General features: G+C 60.8%; 1 protein-coding gene across 5 annotated transcripts in view; it reads right to left on the bottom strand.

Annotated features, from left to right (window-relative positions):
* pear1 (platelet endothelial aggregation receptor 1) overlaps positions 1 to 12,521 on the bottom strand; it is a 190,533-nt gene that overhangs the window by 166,555 nt on the left and 11,457 nt on the right. The window contains exon 1 of one of the 5 annotated variants that reach the window (XM_041181753.1): positions 1,451 to 1,509. The exons of the other annotated variants lie outside the window; for them this stretch is intronic. The gene's annotated coding sequence lies outside the window, so the exon portion shown is untranslated. Of the gene's footprint in view, positions 1 to 1,450; positions 1,510 to 12,521 lie in introns of those variants that run through there. 5 annotated transcript variants of the gene reach the window in all.

Here is a 12,521-nt window from a genome sequence, read left to right as displayed (position 1 = left end):
GGAGCGCCGCACTGTCAGAGTTATATTGATGGATGCTGAGTTTTGGTCCCCCTCTACAGGATGCCGGAAGTGAAGCATAACGCAGTCGAATTGCTAGCTGCTCAATTGTCCATTAGTTAAATTTGATAGAAACGCCATGAATGGACACATTGTCTGCCATATTCCTTCACGGGGATGTGAGCGTCTCTGGGGAGACCAGCATTTGTTGCCCGTCCCTAATTGCCCCCTGGAACTGAGGGTCTCGCTCGGCCGTTTCAGGGGGGACGTTAAGAGTCCAGCACGTTTACCGGAACCTCGAATGAGGCGGCCGGCCTTCTGCCTCCCTCCCTGCCCCCGACCTGACACTCCCCCCTCCCCCCACCCCCCCCCCCCCGCCAGGTTACAGGGAGAGGGGTTGGGGGGTGTGGGTGAAGCGTGAGGCCTGCCCACAGCCCTCAAGTAGCCAACTGATGGCTGACCAAAGTCCCCCATCCCGCCCTCCGCAGCACAGGCTGGAGGGGCTGAATGGCCTCTTCCTGTGCGTTGTGAGACTCGCTCGATCCCCTGGAGGTGGAACAGGAGACCTCTCCGTGGGGTGATTCCCCAAATCCCCCTGCACGTGAGGGAGCCGCACCACCAGAGTTAGGCCAACAGATGCCCTCCCGTGACTGGTCGAACTGTCCGGTGGAGTGACCAGCTGTGACCACTCGCTGAAGATTCATTCCGGTCACCCATGTGAAGCCTTGTTGGACCAGAGCCCACACATGGAAGTCTCTCTTGGTGAACCCTGACCTATGCATTCCAAAGGCAAACATTCCCATAACCCCCGCGGGACGGGAGCCAATCCCTCTCTTTGGAAAGACCTCCCATATTTATCTCCGCTTGTCTCCAATCCACACCAAAAAGCACGTGAGAGGAATACAAAGGAGAGAAGGGGTCCGTGGGATATAAAGGCAGACATGCTGACAGTCATCGGCCCTGGGATGACCTCCCTGTCACCCCTAACCCCGTGCTCTTGTTCCAATTGAGGCCTTGGGACTTCCTAATCCACACGAGGGTGCAGACAGGGGCCTCAGTTTAATGTCTACAAAAGACATTACTTCCGACAGTGTGGCACTCTCTCAATACTGACTGTACTGACCCTCTGTCAGTGTGGCACTCCCTCAGTACTGACCCTCCGACAGTGCAGCACTCCCTCAGTACTGACCATCCGACAGTGCGGCGCTCCCTCAGTACTGACCCTCCGACAGTGCTGCGCTCCCTCAGTACTGACCCTCCGACAGTGCGGCAATCCCTCAGTACTGACCCTCTGACAGTGTGGCGCTCCCTCAGTACTGACCCTCTGACAGTGCTGCACTCCCTCAGTACTGACCCTCCGACAGTGCGGCAATCCCTCAGTACTGACCCTCTGACAGTGTGGCGCTCCCTCAGTACTGACCCTCCGACAGTGCTGCGCTCCCTCAGTACTGACCCTCCGACAGTGCGGCGCTCCCTCAGTAGAGACCCTCCGACAGTGCGGCACTCCCTCAGTACAGACCCTCCGACAGTGCGGCGCTCCCTCAGTACCGGCAGTGGGAGTGTAGGCCTGGATTCTGGGATTCGAGTCACAGAGTGGGGGAGTTGAACCCTTCATCCTCTGACACAGGGGTGAGAGGGCAACCCATTGAGGCACCTCAGTTAAAACGTGAGTGCGACGTGTTGAAATGATATTAGTTGTGTCTGCTCACTCTATCCTGGTCTCACACCGGATAATATTCTGTGGATCAGCTAACAGTGTGGACTTCCTGGGGAAACCAGGTCAAGGAACATGCATTGTCACGTTCTACTGACTCATCCTGCAGAGTGCACACACCAGGACACCACACAAACAACACGAGGAAGACCGGAGCCTCCTCCTCAACCCCTCATCGCAATTCACCCAATCAGTTCCTCAGTGTGCTTCACAAAACGTCTCTACACTGTCCCCATCAAACTCCCAGGACAGGTACAGCACGGGGTTAGATACAGAGTAAATCTCCCTCTACACTGTCCCCATCAAACACTCCCAGGACAGGTACAGCACGGGGTTAGGTACAGAGTAAAGCTCCCTCTACACTGTCCCCATCAAACACTCCCAGGGCAGGTACAGCACGGGGTTAGATACAGAGTAAATCTCCCTCTACACTGTCCACATCAAACACTCCCAGGACAGGTACAGCACGGGGTTAGATACAGAGTAAAGCTCCCTCTACACTGTCCCCGTCAAGAGTAATTTGGTGGCATTTGAAGGACAGCGGGAAGTTAGGGGCTGGGTTGGGCATTAGCACTTTGCTAATTATGGGATCTTGCTATGCACAAATGAACTGCAGCGCTTTCTGCATTATATAACAATGAGTAGAGTCCAACAAGTGTCAGGTTGGATCTAATGAACTGTGAATGGAGGCTATATAACAACTATAAGAGCAATTTGCATTTATATAGCGCCATACTGCAGTAAAATGTCCCTGGCATTTATTAGGAGCACCGTAAACCCAAATCTGACCCCGAGCCACACATGCAGATACCAGGAACAGGGTGACCAATAACTCGCTCAAAGACGGTTGGTTTTAATGAGCGTCTTAAAAAGGAGAGATAGTGAGGACAGAGAGAGGCAGATGGGTTTAGGGAGGGAATTCCAGAGCTCAGGGCCCCCCCCAGGCAGCTGAAGGCCCGGCCGCCAATGGTGGAGCGATGGGAATCGGGGGATGGTCAAGAGGCCGGAATTGGAGGAGCGCAGAGATCTCGGAGGGTTGTAGGGGCTGGAGGAGGTTACAGAGATAGGGGGGGGTGTAGGGGCTGGAGGAGGTTACAGAGATAGGGAGGGGTGTAGGGGCTGGGGGAGGTTACAGAGATAGGGAGAGTTGTAGGGGCTGGAAGAGGTTACAGAGATAGTGAGGGGTGTAGGGGCTGGAGGAGGTTACAGAGATAGGGAGAGTTGTAGAAACTGGAGGAGATTACAGAGATAGGGAGGGGTGTAGGGGCTGGAGGAGGTTACAGAGATAGGGAGGGGTGTAGGGGCTGGAGGAGGTTACAGAGATAGGGAGGGGTGTAGGGGCTGGAGGAGGTTACAGAGATAGGGAGGGGTGTAGGGGCTGGAGGAGGTTACAGAGATAGGGAGGGGTGTAGGGGCTGGAGGAGGTTACAGAGATAGGGAGGGGTGTAGGGTCTGGAGGAGGTTACAGAGATAGGGAGGGGTGTAGGGGCTGGAGGAGGTTACAGAGATAGGGAGGGGTGTAGGGGCTGGAGGAGGTTACAGAGATAGGGAGGGGTGTAGGGGCTGGAGGAGGTTACAGAGATAGGGAGGAGTGTAAGGTCTGGAGGAGGTTACAGAGATAGGGAGGGGTGTAGGGGCTGGAGGAGGTTACAGAGATAGGGAGGAGTGTAAGGTCTGGAGGAGGTTACAGAGATAGGGAGGGGTGTAGGGGCTGGAGGAGGTTACAGAGATAGGGAGGGGTGTAGGGGCTGGAGGAGGTTACAGAGATAGGGAGGAGTGTAAGGTCTGGAGGAGGTTACAGAGATAGGGAGAGGGTGTAGGGGCTGGAGGAGGTTACAGAGATAGGGAGGAGTGTAGGGGCTGGAGGAGGTTACAGAGATAGGGAGGGGTGTAGGGGCTAGAGGAGGTTACAGAGATAGGGAGGGGTGTAGGGGCTGGAGGAGGTTACAGAGATAGGGAGGGGTGTAGGGGCTGGAGGAGGTTACAGAGATAGGGAGGGGTGTAGGGGCTGGAGGAGGTTACAGAGATAGGGAGGGGTGTAGGGGCTGGAGGAGGTTACAGAGATAGGGAGGGGTGTAGGGGCTGGAGGAGGTTACAGAGATAGGGAGAGGGTGAGGAGGGATTTGAAAACGAGGGTGAGAATTTGAAAATGGAGGTGTTGCCGGACCGGGAGCCAGTGTGGGTCAGCGAGCACAGGGGGTGTTGGGTGAACAGGGACTCAGTGTGAGTTACGTTTGGGGCGGTGAGATGAGCCCTATGTTTATGTGGGGTCTCGCATAAGGCACTGATTCCAATTGGACAGTCATCATACTAACTGCCCGCACCCCCGCCGCCCCCGCCCCCCCCCCAAATGAGTTGCACTGTTGTATAGCACACCCACTGGTCCCACCTTCAAATGAGCATTCTTCACAGCCTCTGCTTGCACAATGCTATTCAACTATGTGAGGCATCACAATCAAGCTCTAGCTCATGTTGACGCCAAATTAAGAGCGGCCAATGACTGATTGTTTTATCTTAGTGTAGCCCAGGGGCATGGATGGCAGTTTTAGCCACTCCCCCCTCTCAGACCTCTGTCTGTACTGAGATTAGCTTGGCACAGCACAATAGACCAAAGGACACTTTGATCATGGAAGCCTTCCATTCACTACATAGGACACTGCTGGTGTCAGCCGTGACTCAATGCCACACTCTCTCTCTCTCTCCCTCTCTCGCTTTTGAATCAGGAGGTCATGGGTTCGATTCCCTGTTCCAGAGACTCAAGCTCCATAATCCAGAGCTGACACTCGCCGTGCCAGTACTGAGGGAGTGCCGCACTGTCGGAGGGTCAGTACTGAGGGAGAGCCGCACTGTCGGAGGGTCAGTACTGAGGGAGCGCCGCACTGTCGGAGGGTCAGTACTGAGGGAGTGCCGCACTGTCGGAGAGTCAGTACTGAGGGAGCGCCGCACTGTCGGAGGGTCAGTACTGAGGGAGTGCCGCCCTGTCGCAGGGCCAGTACTGAGGGAGTGCTGCACTGTCACAGGGTCAGTACTGAGGGAGTGCCGCCCTGTCGGAGGGTCAGTACTGAGGGAGTGCTGCACTGTCGGAGGGCCAGTACTGAGGGAGTGCTGCACTGTCACAGGGTCAGTACTGAGGGAGTGCCGCCCTGTCGGAGGGTCAGTACTGAGGGAGTGCCGCACTGTCGGAGGGTCAGTACTGAGGGAGTGCCGCACTGTCGGAGGGTCAGTACTGAGGGAGTGCCGCACTGTCGGAGGGTCAGTACTGAGGGAGTGCTGCACTGTCGGAGGGTCAGTACTGAGGGAGTGCAGCACTGTCGGAGGGTCAGTACTGAGGGAGTGCCGCACTGTCGGAGGGTCAGTACTGAGGGAGTGCCGCACTGTCGGAGGGCCAGTACTGAGGGAGTGCTGCACTGTCACAGGGTCAGTACTGAGGGAGTGCCGCCCTGTCGGAGGGTCAGTACTGAGGGAGTGCCGCCCTGTCGCAGGGTCAGTACTGAGGGAGCGCCGCACTGTCGGAGGGTCAGTACTGAGGGAGTGCCGCCCTGTCGGAGGGTCAGTACTGAGGGAGTGCCGCCCTGTCGCAGGGTCAGTACTGAGGGAGTGCCGCACTGTCAGAGGGTCAGTACTGAGGGAGTGCTGCACTGTCACAGGGTCAGTACTGAGGGAGTGCCGCCCTGTCGGAGGGTCAGTACTGAGGGAGTGCCGCCCTGTCGCAGGGTCAGTACTGAGGGAGCGCCGCACTGTCGGAGGGTCAGTACTGAGGGAGTGCCGCCCTGTCGGAGGGTCAGTACTGAGGGAGTGCCGCCCTGTCGCAGGGTCAGTACTGAGGGAGTGCCGCACTGTCGGAGGGTCAGTGCTGAGGGAGTGCCGCCCTGTCGGAGGGCCAGTACTGAGGGAGCGCCGCACTGTCGGAGGGTCAGTACTGAGGGAGTGCCGCACTGTCACAGGGTCAGTACTGAGGGAGTGCCGCCCTGTCGGAGGGTCAGTACTGAGGGAGTGCTGCACTGTCACAGGGTCAGTACTGAGGGAGTGCCGCCCTGTCGGAGGGCCAGTACTGAGGGAGTGCAGCACTGTCGGAGGGCCAGTACTGAGGGAGTGCTGCACTGTCACAGGGTCAGTACTGAGGGAGTGCCGCCCTGTCGGAGGGCCAGTACTGAGGGAGTGCAGCACTGTCGGAGGGTCAGTACTGAGGGAGAGCCACACTGTCAGAGGGTCAGTACTGAGGGAGCGCTGCACTGTCGGAGGGCCAGTACTGAGGGAGTGCCGCCCTGTCGGAGGGCCAGTACTGAGGGAGTGCCGCCCTGTCGGAGGGCCAGTACTGAGGGAGTGCCGCCCTGTCGGAGGGTCAGTACTGAGGGAGCACCGCACTGTCGGAGGGTCAGTACTGAGGGAGTGCAGCACTGTCGGAGGGCCAGTACTGAGGGAGCGCCGCCCTGTCGGAGGGCCAGTACTGAGGGAGTGCCGCCCTGTCGGAGGGTCAGTACTGAGGGAGCACCGCACTGTCGGAGGGTCAGTACTGAGGGTGTGCCGCACTGTCAGAGGGTCAGTACTGAGGGAGCGCTGCACTGTCGGAGGGTCAGTACTGAGGGAGCGCCGCCCTGTCGGAGGGTCAGTACTGAGGGAGTGCCGCACTGTCGGAGGGCCAGTACTGAGGGAGTGCCGCCCTGTCGGAGGGTCAGTACTGAGGGAGCACCGCACTGTCGGAGGGTCAGTACTGAGGGTGTGCCGCACTGTCAGAGGGTCAGTACTGAGGGAGCGCCGCACTGTCGGAGGGTCAGTACTGAGGGAGCGCCGCCCTGTCGGAGGGTCAGTACTGAGGGAGTGCCGCACTGTCGGAGGGTCAGTACTGAGGGAGTGCCGCCCTGTCGGAGGGTCAGTACTGAGGGAGTGCCGCCCTGTCGGAGGGTCAGTACTGAGGGAGTGCCGCCCTGTCGGAGGGTCAGTACTGAGGGAGTGCCGCCCTGTCGGAGGGTCAGTACTGAGGGAGCGCCGCACTGTCGGAGGGTCAGTACTGAGGGAGTGCCGCACTGTCGGAGAGTCAGTACTGAGGGAGGGCCGCACTGTCGGAGGGTCAGTACTGAGGGAGTGCTGCACTGTCGGAGGGCCAGTACTGAGGGAGTGCCGCCCTGTCGGAGGGTCAGTACTGAGGGAGTGCCGCCCTGTCGGAGGGTCAGTACTGAGGGAGTGCCGCCCTGTCGGAGGGTCAGTACTGAGGGAGTGCCGCCCTGTCGGAGGGTCAGTACTGAGGGAGTGCCGCCCTGTCGGAGGGTCAGTACTGAGGGAGTGCCGCCCTGTCGGAGGGTCAGTACTGAGGGAGCGCCCCACTGTCGGAGGGTCAGTACTGAGGGAGTGCCCCACTGTCAGAGGGTCAGTACTGAGGGAGTGCCGCACTGTCGGAGGGTCAGTACTGAGGGAGCGCCCCACTGTCGGAGGGTCAGTACTGAGGGAGTGCCGCACTGTCGGAGGGTCAGTACTGAGGGAGTGCCACACTGTCACAGGGTCAGTACTGAGGGAGTGCCGCCCTGTCGGAGGGTCAGTACTGAGGGAGTGCCGCCCTGTCGGAGGGTCAGTACTGAGGGAGCGCCGCCCTGTCGGAGGGTCAGTACTGAGGGAGTGCCACACTGTCACAGGGTCAGTACTGAGGGAGTGCCGCCCTGTCGGAGGGTCAGTACTGAGGGAGTGCCGCCCTGTCGGAGGGTCAGTACTGAGGGAGTGCCGCACTGACAGAGGGTCAGTACTGAGGGAGTGCCACACTGTCACAGGGTCAGTACTGAGGGAGCGCCGCACTGTCGGAGGGTCAGTACTGAGGGAGCGCCCCACTGTCGGAGGGTCAGTACTGAGGGAGTGCCGCACTGTCGGAGGGTCAGTACTGAGGGAGTGCCACACTGTCACAGGGTCAGTACTGAGGGAGTGCCGCCCTGTCGGAGGGTCAGTACTGAGGGAGTGCCGCCCTGTCGGAGGGTCAGTACTGAGGGAGCGCCGCCCTGTCGGAGGGTCAGTACTGAGGGAGTGCCACACTGTCACAGGGTCAGTACTGAGGGAGTGCCGCCCTGTCGGAGGGTCAGTACTGAGGGAATGCCGCCCTGTCGGAGGGTCAGTACTGAGGGAGTGCCGCACTGACAGAGGGTCAGTACTGAGGGAGTGCCACACTGTCACAGGGTCAGTACTGAGGGAGTGCCGCCCTGTCGGAGGGTCAGTACTGAGGGAGTGCCGCCCTGTCGGAGGGTCAGTACTGAGGGAGTGCCGCCCTGTCGGAGGGTCAGTACTGAGGGAGTGCCGCACTGTCGGAGGGTCAGTGCTGAGAGAGCGCCGCCCTGTCGGAGGGTCAGTACTGAGGGAGCGCCGCCCTGTCGGAGGGTCAGTACTGAGGGAGTGCCGCCCTGTCGGAGGGTCAGTACTGAGGGAGTGCCGCCCTGTCGGAGGGTCAGTACTGAGGGAGTGCCGCACTGTCGGAGGGTCAGTACTGAGGGAGCGCCGCACTGTCGGAGGGTCAGTATTGAGGGAGCGCCGCACTGTCGGAGGGTCAGTACTGAGGGAGTGCCGCCCTGTCGGAGGGTCAGTACTGAGGGAGTGCCGCACTGTCGGAGGGTCAGTACTGAGGGAGAGCTGCACTGTCAGACGGTCAGTACTGAGGGAGAGCTGCACTGTCGCAGGGTCAGGACTGAGGGAGTGCTGCACTGTCGGAGGGCCAGTACTGAGGGAGTGCCGCCCTGTCGGAGGGTCAGTACTGAGGGAGTGCCGCACTGTCGGAGGGTCAGTACTGAGGGAGCGCCGCACTGTCAGAGGGTCAGTACTGAGGGAGAGCTGCACTGTCGCAGGGTCAGGACTGAGGGAGTGCTGCACTGTTGGAGGGCCAGTACTGAGGGAGCGCCGCCCTGTCGGAGGGTCAGTACTGAGGGAGTGCCACACTGTCACAGGGTCAGTACTGAGGGAGTGCCGCCCTGTCGGAGGGTCAGTACTGAGGGAGTGCCGCCCTGTCGGAGGGTCAGTACTGAGGGAGTGCCGCCCTGTCGGAGGGTCAGTACTGAGGGAGTGCCGCACTGTCGGAGGGTCAGTGCTGAGGGAGCGCCGCCCTGTCGGAGGGTCAGTACTGAGGGAGCGCCGCCCTGTCGGAGGGTCAGTACTGAGGGAGTGCCGCACTGTCGGAGGGTCAGTACTGAGGGAGTGCCGCCCTGTCGGAGGGTCAGTACTGAGGGAGTGCCGCACTGTCGGAGGGTCAGTACTGAGGGAGCGCCGCACTGTCGGAGGGTCAGTATTGAGGGAGCGCCGCACTGTCGGAGGGTCAGTACTGAGGGAGTGCCGCCCTGTCGGAGGGTCAGTACTGAGGGAGTGCCGCACTGTCGGAGGGTCAGTACTGAGGGAGAGCTGCACTGTCAGACGGTCAGTACTGAGGGAGAGCTGCACTGTCGCAGGGTCAGGACTGAGGGAGTGCTGCACTGTCGGAGGGCCAGTACTGAGGGAGTGCCGCCCTGTCGGAGGGTCAGTACTGAGGGAGTGCCGCACTGTCGGAGGGTCAGTACTGAGGGAGCGCCGCACTGTCAGAGGGTCAGTACTGAGGGAGAGCTGCACTGTCGCAGGGTCAGGACTGAGGGAGTGCTGCACTGTTGGAGGGCCAGTACTGAGGGAGCGCCGCCCTGTCGGAGGGTCAGTACTGAGGGAGTGCCGCACTGTCGGAGGGTCAGTACTGAGGGAGTGCCGCCCTGTCGGAGGGTCAGTACTGAGGGAGTGCCGCACTGTCGGAGGGTCAGTACTGAGGGAGTGCCGCACTGTCGGAGGGTCAGTACTGAGGGAGCGCCGCCCTGTCGGAGGGTCAGTACTGAGGGAGTGCCGCACTGTCGGAGGGTCAGTACTGAGGGAGTGCCGCCCTGTCGGAGGGTCAGTACTGAGGGAGTGCCGCACTGTCGGAGGGTCAGTACTGAGGGAGTGCCGCACTGTCGGAGGGCCAGTACTGAGGGAGCGCCACACTGTCACAGGGTCAGTACTGAGGGAGTGCCGCACTGTCACAGGGCCAGTACTGAGGGAGTGCCGCACTGTCGGAGGGCCAGTACTGAGGGAGTGCCACACTGTCACAGGGTCAGTACTGAGGGAGTGCCGCACTGTCGGAGGGCCAGTACTGAGGGAGCGCCGCACTGTCGGAGGGTCAGTACTGAGGGAGGGCCGCACTGTCGGAGGGCCAGTACTGAGGGAGTGCCGCACTGTCGGAGGGTCAGTACTGAGGGAGCGCCGCAATGTCGGAGGGCCAGTACTGAGGGAGTGCCGCCCTGTCGGAGGGCCAGTACTGAGGGAACGCAGCGCTGTCGGAGGGCCAGTACTGAGGGAGTGCAGCACTGTCACAGGGTCAGTACTAAGGGAGCGCCGCACTGTCGGAGGGTCAGTACTGAGGGAGCGCCGCACTGTCGGAGGGCCAGTACTGAGGGAGTGCCGCACTGTCACAGGGTCAGTACTGAGGGAGCGCCGCACTGTCAGAGGGTCAGTACTGAGGGAGTGCCGCACTGTCGGAGGGTCAGTACTGAGGGAGTGCAGCACTGTCACAGGGTCAGTACTGAGGGAGCGCCGCACTGTCACAGGGTCAGTACTGAGGGAGCGCCGCACTGTCACAGGGTCAGTACTGAGGGAGCGCCGCACTGTCAGAGGGTCAGTACTGAGGGAGTGCCGCACTGTCGGAGGGTCCGTACTGAGGGAGCGCCGCACTGTCGGAGGGCCAGTACTGAGGGAGTGCAGCACTGTCACAGGGTCAGTACTGAGGGAGCGCCGCACTGTCACAGGGCCAGTACTGAGGGAGTGCTGCACTGTCACAGGGTCAGTACTGAGGGAGAGCTGCACTGTCACAGGGTCAGTACTGAGGGAGTGCCGCACTGTCAGAGGGTCAGTACTGAGGGAGCGCCGCACTGTCGGAGGGCCAGTACTGAGGGAGCGCCGCACTGTCACAGGGCCAGTACTGAGGGAGCGCCGCACTGTCACAGGGCCAGTACTGAGGGAGTGCTGCACTGTCACAGGGTCAGTACTGAGGGAGTGCCGCACTGTTGCAGGGTCAGTACTGAGGGAGAGCCGCACTGTCGGAGGGCCAGTACTGAGGGAGCGCCGCACTGTCGGAGGGCCAGTACTGAGGGAGCACCGCACTGTCACAGGGCCAGTACTGAGGGAGTGCACACTGTCACAGGGCCAGTACTGAGGGAGTGCTGCACTGTCACAGGGTCAGTACTGAGGGAGTGCCGCACTGTCACAGGGCCAGTACTGAGGGAGTGCTGCACTGTCACAGGGTCAGTACTGAGGGATTGCTGCACTGTCACAGGGTCAGTACTGAGGGATTGCTGCACTGTCACAGGGTCAGTACTGAGGGAGTGCCGCACTGTCACAGGGTCAGTACTGAGGGAGTGCTGCACTGTCACAGGGTCAGTACTGAGGGATTGCTGCACTGTCACAGGGTCAGTACTGAGGGAGTGCCGCACTGTCACAGGGCCAGTACTGAGGGAGTGCTGCACTGTCACAGGGTCAGTACTGAGGGAGTGCCGCACTGTCACAGGGCCAGTACTGAGGGAGCGCCGCACTGTCACAGGGCCAGTACTGAGGGAGCGCCGCACTGTCACAGGGCCAGTACTGAGGGAGCGCCGCACTGTCACAGGGTCAGTACTGAGGGAGTGCCGCACTGTCACAGGGTCAGTACTGAGGGAGTGCCGCACTGTCACAGGGCCAGTACTGAGGGAGTGCTGCACTGTCACAGGGTCAGTACTGAGGGATTGCTGCACTGTCACAGGGTCAGTACTGAGGGAGTGCCGCACTGTCACAGGGTCAGTACTGAGGGAGTGCTGCACTGTCACAGGGTCAGTACTGAGGGATTGCTGCACTGTCGGAGGGTCAGTACTGAGGGAGCGCCGCACTGTTGGAGGGTCAGTACTGAGGGAGTGCTGCACTGTCGGAGGGTCAGTACTGAGGGAGTGCCGCACTGTCACAGGGTCAGTACTGAGGGAGTGCCGCACTGTCGGAGGGTCAGTACTGAGGGAGCGCCGCACTGTCACAGGGTCAGTACTGAGGGAGTGCCGCACTGTCACAGGGTCAGTACTGAGGGAGAGCCGCACTGTCGGAGGGTCAGTACTGAGGGAGTGCCGCACTATCGGAGGGCCAGTACTGAGGGAGCGCCGCACTGTCACAGGGTCAGTACTGAGGGAGTGCCGCACTGTCACAGGGTCAGTACTGAGGGAGAGCCGCACTGTCGGAGGGCCAGTACTGAGGGAGTGCCGCACTGTCACAGGGTCAGTACTGAGGGAGTGCCGCACAGTCGGAGGGCCAGTACTGAGGGAGCGCCGCACTGTCAGAGGGTCAGTACTGAGGGAGCGCCGCACTGTCACAGGGTCAGTACTGAGGGAGCGCCGCACTGTCAGAGGGTCAGTACTGAGGGAGCGCTGCACTGTCAGTGGGTCAGTACTGAGGGAGGGCCGCACTGTCAGAGGGTCAGTACTGAGGGAGCGCCGCACTGTCACAGGGTCAGTACTGAGGGAGCGCCGCACTGTCAGAGGGTCAGTACTGAGGGAGTGCCGCACTGTCGGAGGGCCAGTACTGAGGGAGCGCCGCACTGTCAGAGGGTCAGTACTGAGGGAGCGCCGCACTGTCACAGGGTCAGTACTGAGGGAGCGCCGCACTGTCAGAGGGTCAGTACTGAGGGAGCGCCACACTGTCACAGGGTCAGTACTGAGGGAGCGCCGCACTGTCGGAGGGTCAGTACTGAGGGAGTGCCGCACTGTCAGAGGGTCAGTACTGAGGGAGCGCCACACTGTCACAGGGTCAGTACTGAGGGAGCGCCGCACTGTCAGAGGGT

Source organism: Carcharodon carcharias, assembly GCF_017639515.1.
Source record: "Carcharodon carcharias isolate sCarCar2 chromosome 36 unlocalized genomic scaffold, sCarCar2.pri SUPER_36_unloc_2, whole genome shotgun sequence".
Classification (NCBI taxonomy): Eukaryota; Metazoa; Chordata; class Chondrichthyes; order Lamniformes; family Lamnidae; genus Carcharodon; species Carcharodon carcharias.
This window is presented reverse-complemented; position numbering and strand designations above follow the sequence as displayed.